General features: G+C 38.1%; 1 protein-coding gene and 1 pseudogene across 2 annotated transcripts in view; one reads left to right on the top strand and one right to left on the bottom strand.

Moving 5' to 3' along the window:
- RCOR1 (REST corepressor 1) overlaps nucleotides 1-17,967 on the bottom strand; it is a 147,771-nt gene that overhangs the window by 48,397 nt on the left and 81,407 nt on the right. The window lies entirely within an intron of this gene.
- LOC143652685 (solute carrier family 2, facilitated glucose transporter member 3 pseudogene) lies at nucleotides 3,126-4,527 on the top strand (annotated as a pseudogene).

Raw genomic sequence — 17,967 nt, 5'->3', positions numbered from 1 at the left:
GAAGAGGCTCTATCCTACTGTCATTTTGTAAAAATTCCTTTTTATACAATGAGTGACTCCAACCCTCAGTAAATTCTACAAAATCACACACAGTTGCACAGAAAATCTGATCAGATGGTGATAAAAAATATGAACACCCTACTTAACCAGGTACATTTAAATTTAGCTTCTGGCATTTTTTCCTACCTAAATTGCTTCTCCATCCTCTTTCCAGGTTCAAGTTATAAGTTCCACATCCCATCTCTGTGCCTCAATTTCCTTATCAGTAAAAAGAGGGATCTTAAAAGTTTCTTCCAGGACTAACACTTTGAGTAATTTTTAACATTTTTAAATATTTAAACTTTTGTTTGCACTACTTATTAAAACAAATAAAATTCCAATAGATATAAATACCATGACCTATAAACACCATGCATTGTACAACAGAAGGAAGGAACCATGCTAAAAACAAGAAGAGCATCTCCTCTGAGTAAAGGTAACACTCCCTAACACTAAAGGGGAAGAAGAAAGAAAAAAAAAGGTTGCCACTGCTGATTCACCAATAAACTCAGGACAGACTAAGTTGGAAGAGCCATGGACCATGATCAGAGTCTTCACTTTCTGTCAAAAACTTGCTGGCTGAATCCATTTTCTCACCTATAAAACAAGAATAAGCTATCCTTGCTCTAATCCTCCACAAAGTAGTAAAGGAGTAAAAATATACAAATATAAAGGATTATTAAAATGAATTCCTTTATTAACATTTGTGAGAGATTCAACTATAGGTAGGGGTATTATTGTTTATAACCATAGAATTGGTTTAACAAGAGAATCAAAGCCAGTCCTTTAACTCTACTAATGCTATGGTCCAATTCAGAAGTTTCCAGTCTTAACTGATCAGAATCATGTGAAAAACTTCTTTAAAATACTGACTCTTCACATGAGAAATTTTATATCATTTTTGGCTAGGCCAGAGCCCAACAGGCCACTGTGGAGGTGGGCAGGGGGAAAAATAGAACATAGTCTTGGAAAGGGCCTAGCTCCACCCCAGTGTGAACAGAATGGAAAGCCATCAAGTTGGTGTCACCAGTGGAGGCTTGGGCCACTGGGTTCACATTCAGTTTGGGTTGTTGATTATATTTTTCTCACCATCTTGTACTTCCCAAAAGGTGTGAAGAGAGTTGGGCATTCTGTAGAACTTCTGAGGTTAAGCATCTTTGGGAGATGCCAGCTTAACATCAAACAGGTATCTTCGGTAGGGCCTTTAAAATGCTAGTGTATAACGTGTCTCCAATTACCTGACCTCTCAGCATGAGGCATGACCTGGGAAACCACACAGGGAAATGCGGTTCTATCCCAGGAGGATACAATAAGACAGAGAAATTCTCAAAAATATCAACATGGCTGTGGCATGTTACCCACATATTTAGTGTATATTTAAAAAAAAGGAACCAATTGAACACATGTTCAAAAACAAAAAGATTATCTTTCTGCTAAAGAAACTGCATTCACATTAAACATTAATATCACATCAAAACACACACACACAAAATACAGGCTCTTGGGATCTACCCTGCAGTGCATATGTAGGTGTGCATATGTGTATGTGGGTATATATGTGTGTGTGTGTGTGTGTGTGTGTGTGTGTGCGCGCGCTATATATCACAGTTATGATATATAGTTCTATGCATGTTACACATGCATAGAGAAAAGCACACACATGAGGGTAGTGCCCAGTCAATTTTCACAAAATGAACAAGATCAGAAAAGAACCAGAGTGACTGCTATTACAGTTGGGGAGTGAGGTTGCAAAGTGTTACGGAGCACCAGAAGAAAACTTGCTGCCAAGAAGGACCTTTTAAGCCTACTTAAAATTAGGCCTAAGAGTCACCCCTCAGACAACCTCTTTTGTTGCTCAGATGTGGCCTATCTTTCTCTCAGCCAACATGGCAAGCAAACTCACCGCCCTCCTCTTCTCTACATGAAACATGACTTCCAGGGGTATAAACCTCCCTGGCTACATGGGACAGAAATCCTAGAATGAGCTCGGACTCAGCATCAAGGGACTGAGAAAACTTTTCAACCAAAAGGGGGAAGAGAGAAATGAGACAAAATGGAGTGTCAGTGGCTGAGATATTTGAAACAGAGTTGAGAGGTTATCCTGAAGGTTATTCTTTTGCATTATACAGATATCCCCTTTTTAGTTTAAGATGTATTAGAGAGGCTAGAGGGAAGTGCCTGAAACTGTAGAACTGTGTTCCAGTAGCCATGTTTCTTGAAGATGACTGTATAATGATACAGCTTTCACAATGTAACTGTGTGATTGTGAAAATCTTCTGTCTGATGCTCTTTTTATCTACGATATTGACAGAAGAGTAAAAAAATATGGATTAAAAATACATAAATAGGGCGGGCCACAGTGGCTCCCTGGCAGAGTTCTTGCCGTCCATGTCAAAGACCTGGGTTTGATTCCCAGTGCCTGCCCATGTAAAAAATAATAATTATAAAATAAAATACATACATAAATAATAGAGGGAACAAATGTTAAAATAAATTGAGCAGACTGAAATACTAGTGAAAAATAGAAAAAATAGGGGAACAAAGATTAAAATTTATTGAGTAGATGGAAATACTGGTAGTCAAGAGAGGGAGGGTAAGGGGTATGGTATATATGAGTTTTTTCTTTTTATTTCTTTTTCTGGAGTGATGCAAATATTCTAAAAAAATGACCATGGTGATGAATACACTACTATGTGATGATATTGTGAGCTACTGATTGTACATCATGCACAGAATGTTTATATGTTAAGAATACACATTCGTGTGTTGTTTTGGTTTGATAATTAAAAAAAATAGAACTTTTTGAATATTATTTCCTAGAAGGGGTATCTCTAGAATATTACTCCTAGATCTTCACTGAGAATTCAAAAGGAACAAATTAGGACCAACGAGACACAAAAGGTTGCCACATCACTAATCTTTGTCATCGCCATTGCCATAATCGGTTGTTTCCAGTTTGTCTACAATGCTCATTAATGCTCCTGAGACAATTAATAAAATTAATGCTCCTGAGCTTGTCTACAATGCACATTAATGCTCCTGAGACAATCATAAAATTCTTTCTCAATTATACTTTGGAAAAGACGATGGACAACCATCCCCGTGAAGTCTTGCTCACATCCCTCTGGTCTTTATCTGTGACAATCTTTTCCAATGGTTTCTTTTCCATTGGACTCTTTGTCAACTGCTTTCACAGGTGTAATTTGATGCTTATTGTGAATCTATTGGCTGTAGTTGGTGGCTGCCTTAATAGAATTCTGTAAAATAGAAAAGTTGGTTGAAATGTTGGTTATGGGCTGCCTCTACACAGGTTTTCTACCCATGAACATTGGAAAGATATCTCCTACTATCCTATAGGGTGCCTTTGGAACTCTTAACCAGTTGGGCAAGGTCATTTGGATTCTGGTGGTCAAGATCTTTGATCTGGAAGTCATCTTGGGGCCTGAGGAGCTATGGCTTGTGGTCTGATTAAGCTTCACCATCACTCCAGCAGTCCTGCAGAGTGCAGCACTTCCATTTCACCCCGAAAGTCCTAGATTCTTAAGCTCATTAACAAAAAGGAAGAGGAGAATGCCAAGCAGGTCCTCCAGCAGTTATGGGCCTTCAGGATGGGAGCCAGGAGGTGAAAGACAAGACTGACAGGATGGCACAAGAAAAGAAAGTCAATGTGCTGGAGCTCTTTAGAGCACCCACCTACCAACAGCCCACCATCATTTCCATCGAGCTCCAGATCTCTCAGCAGCTCTCTCAGATCAATGCTGTGTCTAATTCTCTACAGGAATCTTCAAAGGTGCAGGCACTGAGGAGCTAATCTATGCCGCTACTGGTGCCAGCGTGGTCAATACTATCTTCACTGTGGTTTCACTGTTTCTGGTGGAAAAGGTGGGAAGAAGGACTCATAGCTAGGCCTTGGAGGGACGGCTCCTTGTTCCATTCTCATGACTATTTCTTAGCTACTAAAAGATGAACATGATTGAACCAGATTTTTCGGTACCGGAGCCAGCATGAACCTTGTGGCCTTCTTTGAAACTGGACCTGGCCCCATTCCCTGGCTTATTGCAGCTGAACTTTTCAGCCTGGGACTTTGTGCAGCTGCAACAGCATGGCTGGTGGTTCCAAGTGGACCTCCAACTTTTCTGATGGGACTGCTCTTCCTCAGTTACATCCTATTTAGCAGCCTGTATTTTTATCGTCTTCACTGGCTTACTTGTCACCTTCTTGGTTTTCGCCTTCTTCAAAGTCCCTGAGACTTGTAGCAGGACTTAAGAGGATATTACAGGTATATTTAAAGGCAGCTACAGGAGGCCAATTGAGCCAAGAAAAGCCCTATTGTGGAGAGGAACAGCACCCAGCCTGTGAAGGAGACCACAACAAAGGTCTAAGTCATGCCTCCTTCCCAGCTCTCTCCCAACATGGAAAAGTAACCTCTCCCTGTAAGAGAGAGAGAGAGAGAGAGACCACAGCAGGATATAACCCAAGACTGTTTTTGAATGCTGCTACTTGATTCCTTTCTCATCCCACACACTCTATGAGCACACAGATGAATCAATGCTAGGGTTAGTTATCTTTAGTAGCTTTTTAAACATTTCATTTCTTCAGTATCCTCTTCTGTTTAGAAGAGAATAGGTAAACCTACATTCATTTCAGGAGGGATTGGCCACTTGACATAGGACAACTTTGCCAGCTCCTTCTCTACTAGATTTTTTTTTTTTGCATGGGCAGGCTCCAGGAATCGAACCTGGGTCTCCAGCATGGCAGGCAAGAACTCTGCCACTGAGCCACTGTGGCCCACCTTCTCTGTTAGATTTTAATGATGCCTAATAGGGCATCCAGGGGAGTGACAGGGAGGATGCAGTTCTCCCAATCTCTTATCAGGAAGCAGATATACTTGAGTGTGGAGAACAGGAGGATTAAATATGAGATCAACTTTCTCACTTCCATATAGCTCTGTAGAGCACATTGAGTTTATTTATTTTATTCTCTGGATTTACTGCATAAATATTTGTTTTTTAAAAGTGTAAAGTAATTTTACCAAAATAACAGAAAACATAAGAAGACTGAGATAGAAAGGTGTTTAAAGAGAAGCTATAGGATCGCAGATTTGATAGTAGAGAGATTAAGGTGCAATAAAAAGGGAAGCATTTAAGGGAGAATAAAAGCTTAAAGTGCTACTGAAGGGTATATGAACGGTGCCTAAAGTTTGCACGTTACTTCCTAACAATTTGTCTTTCAGATGGAAATCCTTGAGCTTAATTTCTCTGTAAAGTCATATGCCTCTATAAAAAAAGCTACTAGTTTCCTTTGGAACTTTTTTCTTTAATATATAGTCTAGATGTAGCATTACTTGAAACCCAGGATCGTTATTAAAATGGGAATTCTAATTAATGGCAGTTAATGGGTTCTAATTTGGGGTGGAGTCCAGAGAGGGAAGGTCATTTCTAGCACTTCTCTCCCCCTCACTGGAGCAAACAACTCCTTCCCTTTGTAGTGTTCTCATGTTTCCAAAACACTTTCACCACTCATCTGGTGGGCAAGCCCTCCAAATGAGAAACGTAAAATATTGGTTCTCCTAGAGGACATTTCTTGAGTACAATAAGTCAGAGACAAAAGGAAAGATTTTGTATGGTCTCACTAATATGAATTAACTATAATCTGGGAGTTAAATTCAAGAGGATAGGTTATCAGGAGATGGAAAAAGGGTAGAGACTGGGCAACCCGTATTCAAGGAGTATAGAATGTTTTAAAGGTTGACTGTAAAGGTTTGGAGATGGACAACACAATACAGTAAGTGTAAATAACAAAGCTGAGTGTATGGCTAAACAGAGAAGACTAGAATCATGTATGTCGCCAGAAGGAAAGCTGGAGGATTCAAACTGGGACAGTCTAACTTAGCTAAACTTAAGAGTGGATGATGATGGTAGTTAATTGTACAAATAAAAAAAGTTCATACATGAACTAGAACAAACTAAGACCTAGACTTAACAGAACACTGCAAAATTCTTAACAAAGGCACTATACCAAAGTTAAATTCTCAATAATAGGGGGATACAGGGTTGTGGGATTTTTTTTTACCCTGAAGAAATGAAAACATTCTCATATTGACTGTGGTGGTGAATACATAAGTATGTGATTACACCAAGAACCACTGGCTTAGGATGGATGGTATGATGTGTGAATAAAACTGTTTAAATAATACATATATTTTGTTAGAGGTTCAGTATTCTATTCTGCTCTTTAGGAAATTTAGGTGCTGATTTTTGTTCATTTTAACCTACAGACCTTTTAAAGGACTTCAGAGGAGAATATTTATAGCTAATTTGGAATTTATAACCTCAACTCTGGAAGAGGAATTTTCCTGAATGATTTTAATTTAAGTTTGTTGTTTTAGGGTCATGGCATGCTTGTCCTATGTCTGTTTTATCGCCCAAAGGGGTCTTGGACCTTTCCAATTGACCACATCTGAGACAGTATGATAGCCCAGGTATGCAAGTTTAGTTCAACACAAGATAATCAATTAACATAATACACCACGTTAACAAATCAAAAGAGAAAAAACACATGATCATATCAACTGATGCAGAAAAGGCTTTTCACAAAATTCAGCATCTTTTCTTGATTAGGAGAAAAAAAACTTCAAAAGGCAGGACACTCAAAGGAAAACTTCCTCAACATGATAAAGGACATATATGAAAACCCACAGCTAATATCAACCTCAACAATGAGACTAAAAGCTGTCCCGTGAAAATCGGAAACAAGACAAGGATATCCACAGCTGCCACTCTAACACTGTACTTGGAAATTCTAGCTAGAGTAATTAGGCAAGAAAAAGAACTAAAAGGCAACTGAAGTGAAAAGGAAGAAGTAAAACTCAACTGTTTTCAGATGGTATGATCCTATATTTAGAAAATCCTGAAAAAAAAAAAATAACAAAGCTACTTGAGTCAATAAATGAACTCAGCAAAGTGGCAGGATAAAACATCAACATGCAAAATTCAGTAGAGTTTCTATATACTAGCAATGGGCTATTTGCAGTGGTAAGCAAGAAAATAATTCCATTCACAATAGCAACCAAAAGAATCAAATTATCTAAAAAATGTCCCATCTGTCAAAAAAGGTTTCACTGGGCTAATGAGTGCCATTCTAAATATAAGAATGGACGACCAGTAACGTGGGGAAACAAGACTGTGGGCTTAATTCAGGGCCCTCAGACAAGCAACATGATGAGCAGCTCTTTAGCCATGCCAGTCAGCAATGGTCAGTGGCATGCATCCCAGTCATAGAACTAAAAGCAGCTACAAAGGGAAGTGCAGCAGTTGACTTGCCTTCAGCTGAAACAATCACTTTAACTCCTAATATGGGAATGTCTTTAACATCTATGGAAATTAATGGCCCTATTCCTAAGGATACTGTTAGATTAATTATTGGAAGAAGGGTAGCCTTACGTTACAAGGGTTATCAGTTCAAATTGGATTAACAGTGATTATAAACATTCCTAAGGATACTGTTAGATTAATTATTGGAAGAAGGGTAGCCTTACGTTACAAGGGTTATCGGTTCAAATTGGATTAATAGTGATTATAAACAAATTAAAATAATGGCTAAAGCTGACAAATCTTTTCCCATTAATAAAGGACAAAGAATAGCACAGTTACTTTTACTACCATATCATATACCCGATACATTACCTATATTAAGGAAAGCAAGTTTTGGATCCACTGGGAACAATATATACTGGCAAACATTCATTGGAGATGATCATCCTGAAATAACTATTGCCATTAATGACAAAATATTCCTAGGTTTAGTTGATACTAGAGCTGATGTTACAATTATAGCAAAAAAAATTTTGGCCACAATCTTGGACTCTTCAAAAGGTACTTACAGTCTTTACGGGAGTGGACATCATGACAGATGTGTATCAGAGTACAACTGAATTTACCATAATGGGTCCCGAGGGCCAAAAATCAAAGCTACAGCCATATGTAAGTAATGTGGGTATAAATTTATGGGGTTGAGACCTATTAAGCCAACGTGGAGTGTATATACACATTCTGACCATTTCTGAAAAGGCTGAGAAAATGTTTTTGAATATAAAATATCCCATTACTCAGAAAGCCAATGATAAAAGAAGATTCAACATGAAATGGATATGGCTCCTACAATTGGTAAGTTTGCTTGCTCCAAAGAACCATTCATACTGGGCTTATGTTCCTAACCTGCCATTATTACAGCCAGTAGAATGGTGAGATCCAAAAGTGCAAGTTTATATTAATGAAACAAAATATTTACCTGGACCCATTGATTTGAGATTGCCTCTATTCCCCCAGGAGGAAGGAAAAATGTATAATAGAAGTATGGATATGGGCAGGGGAACGTTTCCTATATGCTTTTAAAAATCAACCGGAGAGCACATCCCCTTGTTTTGGTTACAGGGAACAAAACTGGCTTTTATGGCAACCAAAAACTAGTCATACACATGCTAATATTAGTTTAAGTGCCATGACATTCAATTTCACCCAAATGAATTATTCTGATCAGGTTCCTAATTTGGCTCCCTTATGTGATTCCTATAAAATTCATGATTGGAATCCTCCTACCAAACACATTTATTGAACACTGCCATGCAATGAAACGATCAGTGTTATATAATAGTTCCTATGGAATTGTGGAGGACTGGATAAGGGATATCTATAATGACTCTGGTCAATTTACAGAATTAATATGGCAATAAATAAATGAGTCTAAATTGGTCATGGCCAATTTCTTTATAAGTTAGAAAGATAAAGGATATGCAGAACATTCTGCTATTTGGAAACGGGTACTCGGATTACATGAACTAAGATATTGGGTTGGAAGTTATCGTAGTAATTCAGGAAATTATACCTTACAATTTAATGTAAGTGAGATTAAATATATGAAGACATGTGTTCCTGAACCATATGTAATTTTAGTAGGAGCTATTAACTTCACCTCTCTTGGAGTGTAATGATTGTAGATTATATACATGTTTAAATTCCAGTATTTCAGAAAATTATACTTTCTTAATTATGAGAAGAAAAAGAGGCATATGGTTGCCAATTCAGTTAGATTGGCCCTATCAGGCTTCCGCAGATAGTCAGTGGCTGGCACTTTTGCATGCCTTCTTAAAGTGCACTAAAAGATTTATAGGTTTATTTATTGCCATGATAATTGAAACTATAGGAATTGTGACAGCCGCTGCTGTAGCTGGCACAGCATTAAGTCAAGGTATACAGACACACCATTATGTAAGAAATTGGCATCATAATGCTAGTATTGTATGGAAACACCAAGCTGATGTGGATCTTCAAATGAATAACAGAATTAATGATCTTGAAACAGCAATGATATCAATTGGCGATCATTTATATAATTTAGAATTACAACAAGGCCTAAAATGTGATTGTAATGAGACCTCATTTTGTATCACTCCAATAACATAACAGTTCATATGAATCTTGGTGGAATAAAACAAAAAAACAGTTGCTCAAACATTCTACTAATCTTTCTGCCAAGATTTTATCCTTGCAGAAGCAGATTCTTGAAATGCGCAAAAAAAAAAATTAACCATGGTTCCCGGGGAAGAATTTGTGGAAGCTTTCAAGAATACTCTTAACAATTGGAATCCTACTAATTGGTGGAAATTGTCTCATTTTTTGACTACTATGGGAATAGGGATTTTATTTTTTATATTACTTCTTTTCCTTCTAAGTGTCCTGAAGCACTATTTATCTTCTGCTATCTCATCAGCACATAAACACAAGCACTCAACATAAAACTCTGAACTCCACCCCTAATTAAGCTATAGAGCTTGGCTGGTAGTCAATGACAGGTAAGACCCTTACTTCAGAGAATAAGGGCAACCTAAGACAGGCACAGTCACTATAGCTTAATAAAAAGGGGGAAATGTAGGAGTTAAAAGGTCAATACTTAACTCGAAGTTGCAGACTTGGGTCATAAACTTCGAGGAAGTGAAGAAGTGAAAGCATCTGCCATAAGAACAGGAAATTTCAATAGAAACTTAGATGTGCAGATAAAGCATAAGGATGTGCAGAAGAGACTAGCTTGAAGGAAAAGAATACTTTAATCGTAGATATGTTCCCTTAAAGTTGTTATTGTACTGCTTATTCCTTAAACTTTTGCATGCAAACAACCTTCCACATACTTCTTGCTAATACATAAATTGTGCATTCAGCTATAATAAACTTGTCTGAAGACTGCTGTCTCCAGATCCGCTAAAAAAAAGAAAAAAAAAAAAAAAGAATTATCTAGAATCAAATATCTAGGCATAAACTTAACCAAGGAGGTAAAGGACTTGTACACAGAAAACTACAAAACATCACTAAAGGAAAATAAAGAAGAACTAAATAAGTGGAAAGATGTTCTGTGTTCATGGATTGGAAAGCTAAATGTCATTAAGATGTCAATTCCACCCAAATTGATCTACAAATTCAAGGAAATACCAATCAAAATTCCAACCTACTTTGGAGAATTGGAAAAGCTAGTCATCTAATTTACTTGGAAAGGAATGCGGCCTCAAATAGACAAAAATATCTTGAAAAAGAAGAATGAAGTTGGAGGACACACACTTCCTAACTTTAAAGCTTATTAAAAGCACAGGCTTGCCAACATTCCCCATTTTAAACAGTAAGCAAGATTATGAAATTATCAAAATCACAGAAACAAGAAATGTGCTTTCTACATTACTACTACTACTTAATTTCTGACATTCCATCACACAAGAAACAAAAAATTTTCTTTCATTAACTAAAGATGTCCTTTTGAAAATTACTGATTTCAAGCCTATCTCCTCCTGCTGGGGAGTTACTAGGTAAGTGGAAAAGAGGGAAGTCAGAAGAGAGATTTAAAAGTCTGCAAAACAGTGACTTCTTGCAGCTTAACTTGTATACAAACCACACCTCATAGGAGGCTTTTGTCTGACAAACCCCTCTCTTCCAATCTACATATACAGTGATCCTTTGCTCAGTACAATTTATCTGTAGACAAGGACACAAGGAAGAAGGGTCTGTATGAGATTCAAAATGGCAGTCCAGCTACTAAAAACACAGAAGGAGGCTGCATTATACTGTATGTTGGTCCAAGGCTCTACCCACAACAAGCTTTGAGCAAGTTTTCCCCTCCGAGGGCCGCAGTTTCCATAGCTCTGAAACTGGAAGCTAAACTGCATTTTAACGTGGTGAGAGTAAGGGCTTTATTTGTGTTGGGTAGGGGCAGATTCTTCTATTTTAAGTCCTATAATTATCAAAGCTTGAATCCTGTGGGATTTTCTCCCCCTCATCTAATAAAAAAATCTTTAATAAGCACTGCTATAGAAGCAGATTCTTTTAAGAGCTTTCAAAATAGGTTGCAGCAGAATGATTATTTTATAATAAACGAATAGGCTTTACATTTAATTATTATTCACTGATTTAAGAAATGTATTGAGCCTACTATACCTACTATTGCTTATATTGCTGTGATTAAAATAAACAAAATCTGCCCTCATATAACACAGTCTGTCTGAAGAGAGAAATAATTAAACAGATAATTAATTCCAACTGTCATAAGTGTCACAGAAAAAGAAATATAAATGCACTTAACTGGGAAACCTGACCTACAGAATCAAAGATAACTCTTTTTCTACTGGAAAAGGACATTATAATTTCTTGCTCACTTGTTTCATTCATAGCAGAAAAAAATTGAAAAAATCTAAATGTTCAACAACGGTACAAGGTTAAATAATTATTAAATTATAAGACAGAATACTACTCAGCCTAAGAATAATATATATATATATATATATTTTGGGTGGCATGTGCAGGTTCCAGGAATCGAACCCAGGTCCCCTGCATTGCAGGCAAGAAACAGTTTAATTTTAAAATACAGGAAAAGTGAAGTTGAAAAACTTACACGAGTATGATCACATTTGTGTTGAAAATCAGACTGCATAGAAGCAAACAGAAAAAACTGGGAATCAATATTTTAGTAGTTATATCTATATGGCAGGGTGGAGGAATTATAGACTATTTTTAATAATAAAAACAACTTTAGACATGGCAGAATAGGATGGGTCAAGTTCACACCTGCTCCAAGGAACAACTAGAAGAGGGGACTAGGACAGTGATTCTAGTGTGTAAGCAACCTGGGAGGCTCTTCTACACCACACAGGTAGGCCCTGGTTGCAAAAGCTGAAGATTTGAGACGCAGAGAACTGGAGACCATCACCTACTGCACAACAGCCTAAAACTTCCCTTTGGAAACAGAAGCTGGGAGCCCTCAGGAGTGCACGGACAAGAAGACAGAGACAAGGAAGTAAGCCAAGCAGCACTGAATGCACTACTCTCACTGCCCAGTCCCCGCACCCATGCACCTGAAGCTCATCACCCACCCACCCTTCCACATGTGCACAGGCATACACAGACGCCTGCCCCAGTTCAACACACCTCTCCCGAGCAGACGCACATTATCACCCAGCCCCTTCTGAAACCCACATGCTCATACGCAGCCACTCAACCTTCCCCTACTCCACCCTGCAGGCAGTCGCCTATGCATCCAGGCTATGGGTACTCACCATTCATGCCCTGGCCATATTCACCAGTCCATACAGTCGTGCAACCCTGCCCCACCTCCCATGAGCTCTATGCACGTGTATGTTAGCATCCAGCAGCACCACATCTGTGTATACACAGCCTGCACCCCTACCACGCACACATCTGGGCAAGTGCTCACCTGTGCATCTAGGCCACAAACGCCCCCAGCCCATGCCGCCTGAGCCCCCCAGACCCACACAAGGATGTAACCACATTCTCTCCACCAGGCACTCACAATTCCCTGTACCAATCCCTACACTCCAACCCCCTACCGCGCAGAAGTGCACAACCTTGCCCCAACCACCCTGACACAAGCACCCTGCTCCCACACCTGCCAGGTGCTCAGGTGCACATCTGTGCCACATAGTCCTTGCCCTTCAAACATGTACACCCCTGCCCCAACACCACTTCGCTGCACCTGCACACCCAAAACAGGGCCCAACCCGACTTCACCTGGCCCTAATGAATGTACCGTAACTCCAGCAACCTGTGTGTCCTGCCCCTACACACTCAGGTACCCGCAACCCAGTTCCCCTGGACCCCTCCCCACTGTGCAAGGACATACCTGTACCCTGACCTACCTGTGCCATGTACCCTACACCCTGATGGCAATGACCCCAATGCACAATTACATCCTGACTGCATACCAATCGCCATGCATTCTCACTGACCTCCCTATCGCCTCCTGCTGTGCACTACCACTCAGCACCCGGCTCTTGCGCCCCAGCCCAATGGCCCCCTTAATGCACCTCCACAACCCAGTGCCCTGCACCCCACTATCACAGGCACCAGCACAGTGTCCCCAACCCATGCCTATATCTGCAGGGCAACCCGTCACCACACTGTTGTGCCCTACCCCACACCTGCATACTGCTGCACATTCTTCTGGCAAATACAAAGCTTTAGACTACTGAAGGAAATTAACTTCCAAAGTTACCCTATCAAGATATTTACATACCTCAAAGACAACAGAAAATCACTAAGCATATCAACTTGCAGAAAGATGTATGCCAGCCTAATGACCAAATTAAAAGTCTGGAGCAGACACAGATCTTGGAACAACTAATCAAAGATATTCGGAAAAAAAAAAAAATCAATGTGATGACTAATGACACAAGGAGATCAATAAGACACCTGAAGAACTCTTGCCAACCCTAAAGAATACCTAGGGCATTATATAAGATTCTACAAAGGTTTCATGCACTAGAGTAACTTTCCAGAAATCCACAACCTCCAGATAGGTCCCTGGAACAGAAAAATCCTGAAATACAGAGGGGCCAGCCTCTCCAGAATATCAACTAGCTCCATCTCCCTATCCCATATCATTGGGAGCCCCTTCCAACACGAAAATATTTGAATGGGCATAGTCCAAATACACCTAGAAAGTAGGGAAAAAATCAAAGATGATGATGGAGTTATACAGAGAAGGTAGGGTTAACAAATGATTATGATTCCTGAAACATTATATTGGTATTTCTTTTGGTCTCCAGTACCTTAGAGCAGCTATAAGGAAAAACCAAAGACTTCTGAAATAGTAACCATACCAAACTTTAAAATCTGCTCTATAACTTCTTGTTAAAATGTACCTGGAAATTTCTTGCTTTTTTGTATATATATGCCATATTTCACAATAAAGAAACAATAAAAGAAGAAGACACTAGAACAGTATATAGAGGAAATTTGAAGAACAGAAAAATAGCAGATACCAAAGATAAAAAATGTTGTAGACCAAATAAAAATATACTACAGACACATAGCAACAGATCTGAAAAGGCAGAAGAAAGAATATGTAAACTAAACAACAGCATAACTGATTTTAAATACAAAAAAAGAGCAAATGGTAAAAAAAGATGAAAAAATTTGAATTGGATCTCAGGGAAGTGATGGATAGAATCATTGGTGTCCCAGAAGGAGAACAGAAGAATAAAAGGCTAGGAAGATTAGCTGAGGAGATGATGGGAAAAACTTCCCAACCCCTATAAAGGACATAAATACACAAATCAAAGAAGCCCAATGAACTCCAAATAGAATAAATCCAAATAGGCCTTCCCCAAGACACATACTAATCAGTCTGTCAAATGTTGAATAGAGGCAGAAAATCCTAAAAGCAGCAAGAGAAAAACAATCTACTACATACAAGAGAAACCACTTAAGACTGAGTTTACCCTACTCAACTGGCACTATGGAGGCAAGAAGGCAGTGTTATGATATATTTAAGATCCTGAAAGGGAAAAACTTCTAGCCAAGAATTCTATACCCAGCCAAATTGTCCTTCAAAACTGAGTGAGAAATTAAGATATGCACAGAAAGATATCCTGAAAGAATTTGTCAACAAGAGATAGGCCCTACAAGAAACACTAAAGGGATTACTGCGAGATGAAACAAAAAGAAAAAACAGGAGAGGAAGGTCTGGAGGAGGGCACAGAATTGAAGAGTACCACTAAGGGTTACTTGAAGGATAAAAGGGAAATCCAAAGGATAAGATGGTGGACTCAGGAAACACCTTTACAGTAATAATTTCCTTTACAAGAATAACTTTGAATGTTAATGGACTGAACTTACCAATTAAAAGATACAGGTTGGTAGAATGGATTAAGAAATATAATACAGCCATACGCTGCTTACAAGAGACTCATCTTAGACACAAGGACAAAAATAGACTGAAAGTGAAAGGATGGAAAAGGATGTTCCATGCAAGCTGTAACCAAAAGAAAGCTGTACTAATATCAGATAAAATGGACTTTAAATATAAAGACATAAGAGACAAAGAAGAACGCTATATATTAATAAAAGGATCAATTCGCCAAGAAGAAATAGCAATCATAAATCAAGGAGCTTAAAGTACATGAGACAAACACTGGCAAAACTGAAGGTAGTGACAGACATTTTAACAATAATAGTAAGAGACTCTCTTATATCACTCTCCTCTATAGACAGAACAATCAGACAAAGGATCAACAAGGAAATAGAGAATCTAATTTATTGAATGAATCAGACCTAACAGATATTTATAGGTCATTACATCCCAAAACACCAGGATATACATTCTTCTCTAGTGCTCATGGAACATTCTCCAAGATAGATCATATGCTGGGGCACAAAACGGGTCTTTATAAATTTAACACTGAAATTATTCAATGAACTTTCTCTGATCACAATGGGATGAAGTTGGATCTCAATAACCACCAAAGACTGAGAACTTTCACAAATATATGGTGTTAAATAACACACGCTAAAACAACCAGTGGGTCAAAGAATAAATTGTTAGAGAAATCGGTAGCTAACTGGAGACAAATGAAAATATAACATATCAGAACTTGTGGAAGGCAGCAAAGGCTGTGCTGAGAGGGAAATTTATTGCCCTAAATGCCTAAATTAAATAAGAGCAAAAATTGAGGACTTAACTGCTCACCTGGAGGAACTTGAGAAAGAACAGCAAACTAACCTCAAAGCAAATACAAGAAGAAAAATATGAAAGATTAAAGCAGAGTTAAATGAATGGGAGAACAAAAGAACAATAGAAAAAAATCAAGGCCAACTAAGAAAAAAAGAGGACACAAATAAAATCAGAAATGAGTGGGGGGTCATTACCACCACTCTGAACAAATAAAGAAAAAATAATCATATGAGGATACTATGAACAACTATACGCCAACAAACTAGAAACTTAGATGAAATGGACAAATTCCTAGGAACACATGAACAAGCTACAATGACTTAAGAAATAGAAGATCTCAACAAACCAATCACAATTAAAGAGATTCAATCAGTCATCAAAAGTCTTCCTACAAAGAAAAGCCCAGGGCCACATGGCTTCACAGGGGAATTTTATAAAACATTCCAAAAAGAACTGCACTTATTCTCCTCAAACTTTTCAAAAAAATTGAGGAAAACGAACACTACTTACGTCATTTTATGAAGCTAACATCACTTTAATACCAAAGTCAAGTAAAGATGCTACAAGAAAGGAAAACTACAGGCTAATATCCTTAATGAACATAGATGCAAAGATTCTCAAAATATCACTAACAAATAGAATCCAACAACACATTAAAAGAATTATACACCACGATCAAGAGGGGTTTATACCAGGAATGCAAGGATGGTTCAACACAATCCACATAATGCGCAGCACATTAAAAAATAGAAAGGCAAAAATCACATGATCATCTCAACGGATGCTGAAAGAGTATTCAACAAAACTCAGCATCCTTTCCTCATAAAAACACTGCAAAAGGTAGGAATCAAAGGCAATTTCCTCAAAATGATAAAGGACATGTGAAAAACCATTAAACACCACTGTGATCAGCGGTGAGAGACTAAAACCTTTCCCACTAAGATCAGAGACGAGACAAGGATACCCTTTGTTACTGCTATTATTCAACATTGTACTAGAAGTTCTAGCTAGAGCAATCAGGGAGGATAAAGAAATAAAAGGCATCTAAATTGGAAAAGAGAAAGTAAAACTTTCATTATTTGCAGATGACATGATACTATACTTAGAAAATTCTGAGAAATCTACAACAAAGCTACTTGAGCTAATAAATCCAGCAAGGTTGCTGGATATAAAACTAATATGCAAAATGAGTAAGGTTTCTATATAAAAGCAATGATGTAACTAAGAAGTCAATTGAAAAAATAATCCCATTCAAAGTAGCAACTAAAAGAATCAAGTATTTAGGAATGAACTTAACTAGGGACATAAAGGACTTGTATACAGAAAACTACATAACATTCCTAAAAGAAATCACAGAAGACCTAAATAGGTGGAAAGACATTCCATGCTCATGGACAAAAGGTTAAATGTAGTTAAGATGTCAATTCTACCCAAATTCATCTACAGATTCAACACAGTACCAATCAAAATTCCAACAACCTACTTTGAAGACTTGGAAAAGTTAGTTACCAAATTCATCTGGAAGGGAAAGAAACCTGGAATAGCTAAAAGCATCCTATAAAAAAGAACAAAGTGGGAGAATTAACACTTCCTGATTTTAAAACTTATTATAAAGCCACAGTGGTCAAAACAGCATGGTACTGGCACAAACACAGAAGCACTGACCAATGGAATTTAATAAAGAGTACAGAAATAGACTACAAAATCTATGGTCAACTGATCTTCAACAAAGCCCCCAAATCCACTGAACTGGGAGAAACAGTATTTTCAATAAATGGGCATGGGAGAATTGGCTATCCATAACCAAAAGAATGAAGGAAGACCCTGACCTTACACCTTATATAAAAATTAACTCAAACTGGATCAAACACCTAAAAACATGAGAACCAGTACCATAAAGCTCCTAGAAGAAAATATAGGGAA

Source organism: Tamandua tetradactyla, chromosome 12, assembly GCF_023851605.1.
Source record: "Tamandua tetradactyla isolate mTamTet1 chromosome 12, mTamTet1.pri, whole genome shotgun sequence".
Classification (NCBI taxonomy): domain Eukaryota; kingdom Metazoa; phylum Chordata; class Mammalia; order Pilosa; family Myrmecophagidae; genus Tamandua; species Tamandua tetradactyla.
Note: the sequence above shows the minus strand (reverse complement) of the source record. Positions and strands in the feature narration are given on the sequence as shown.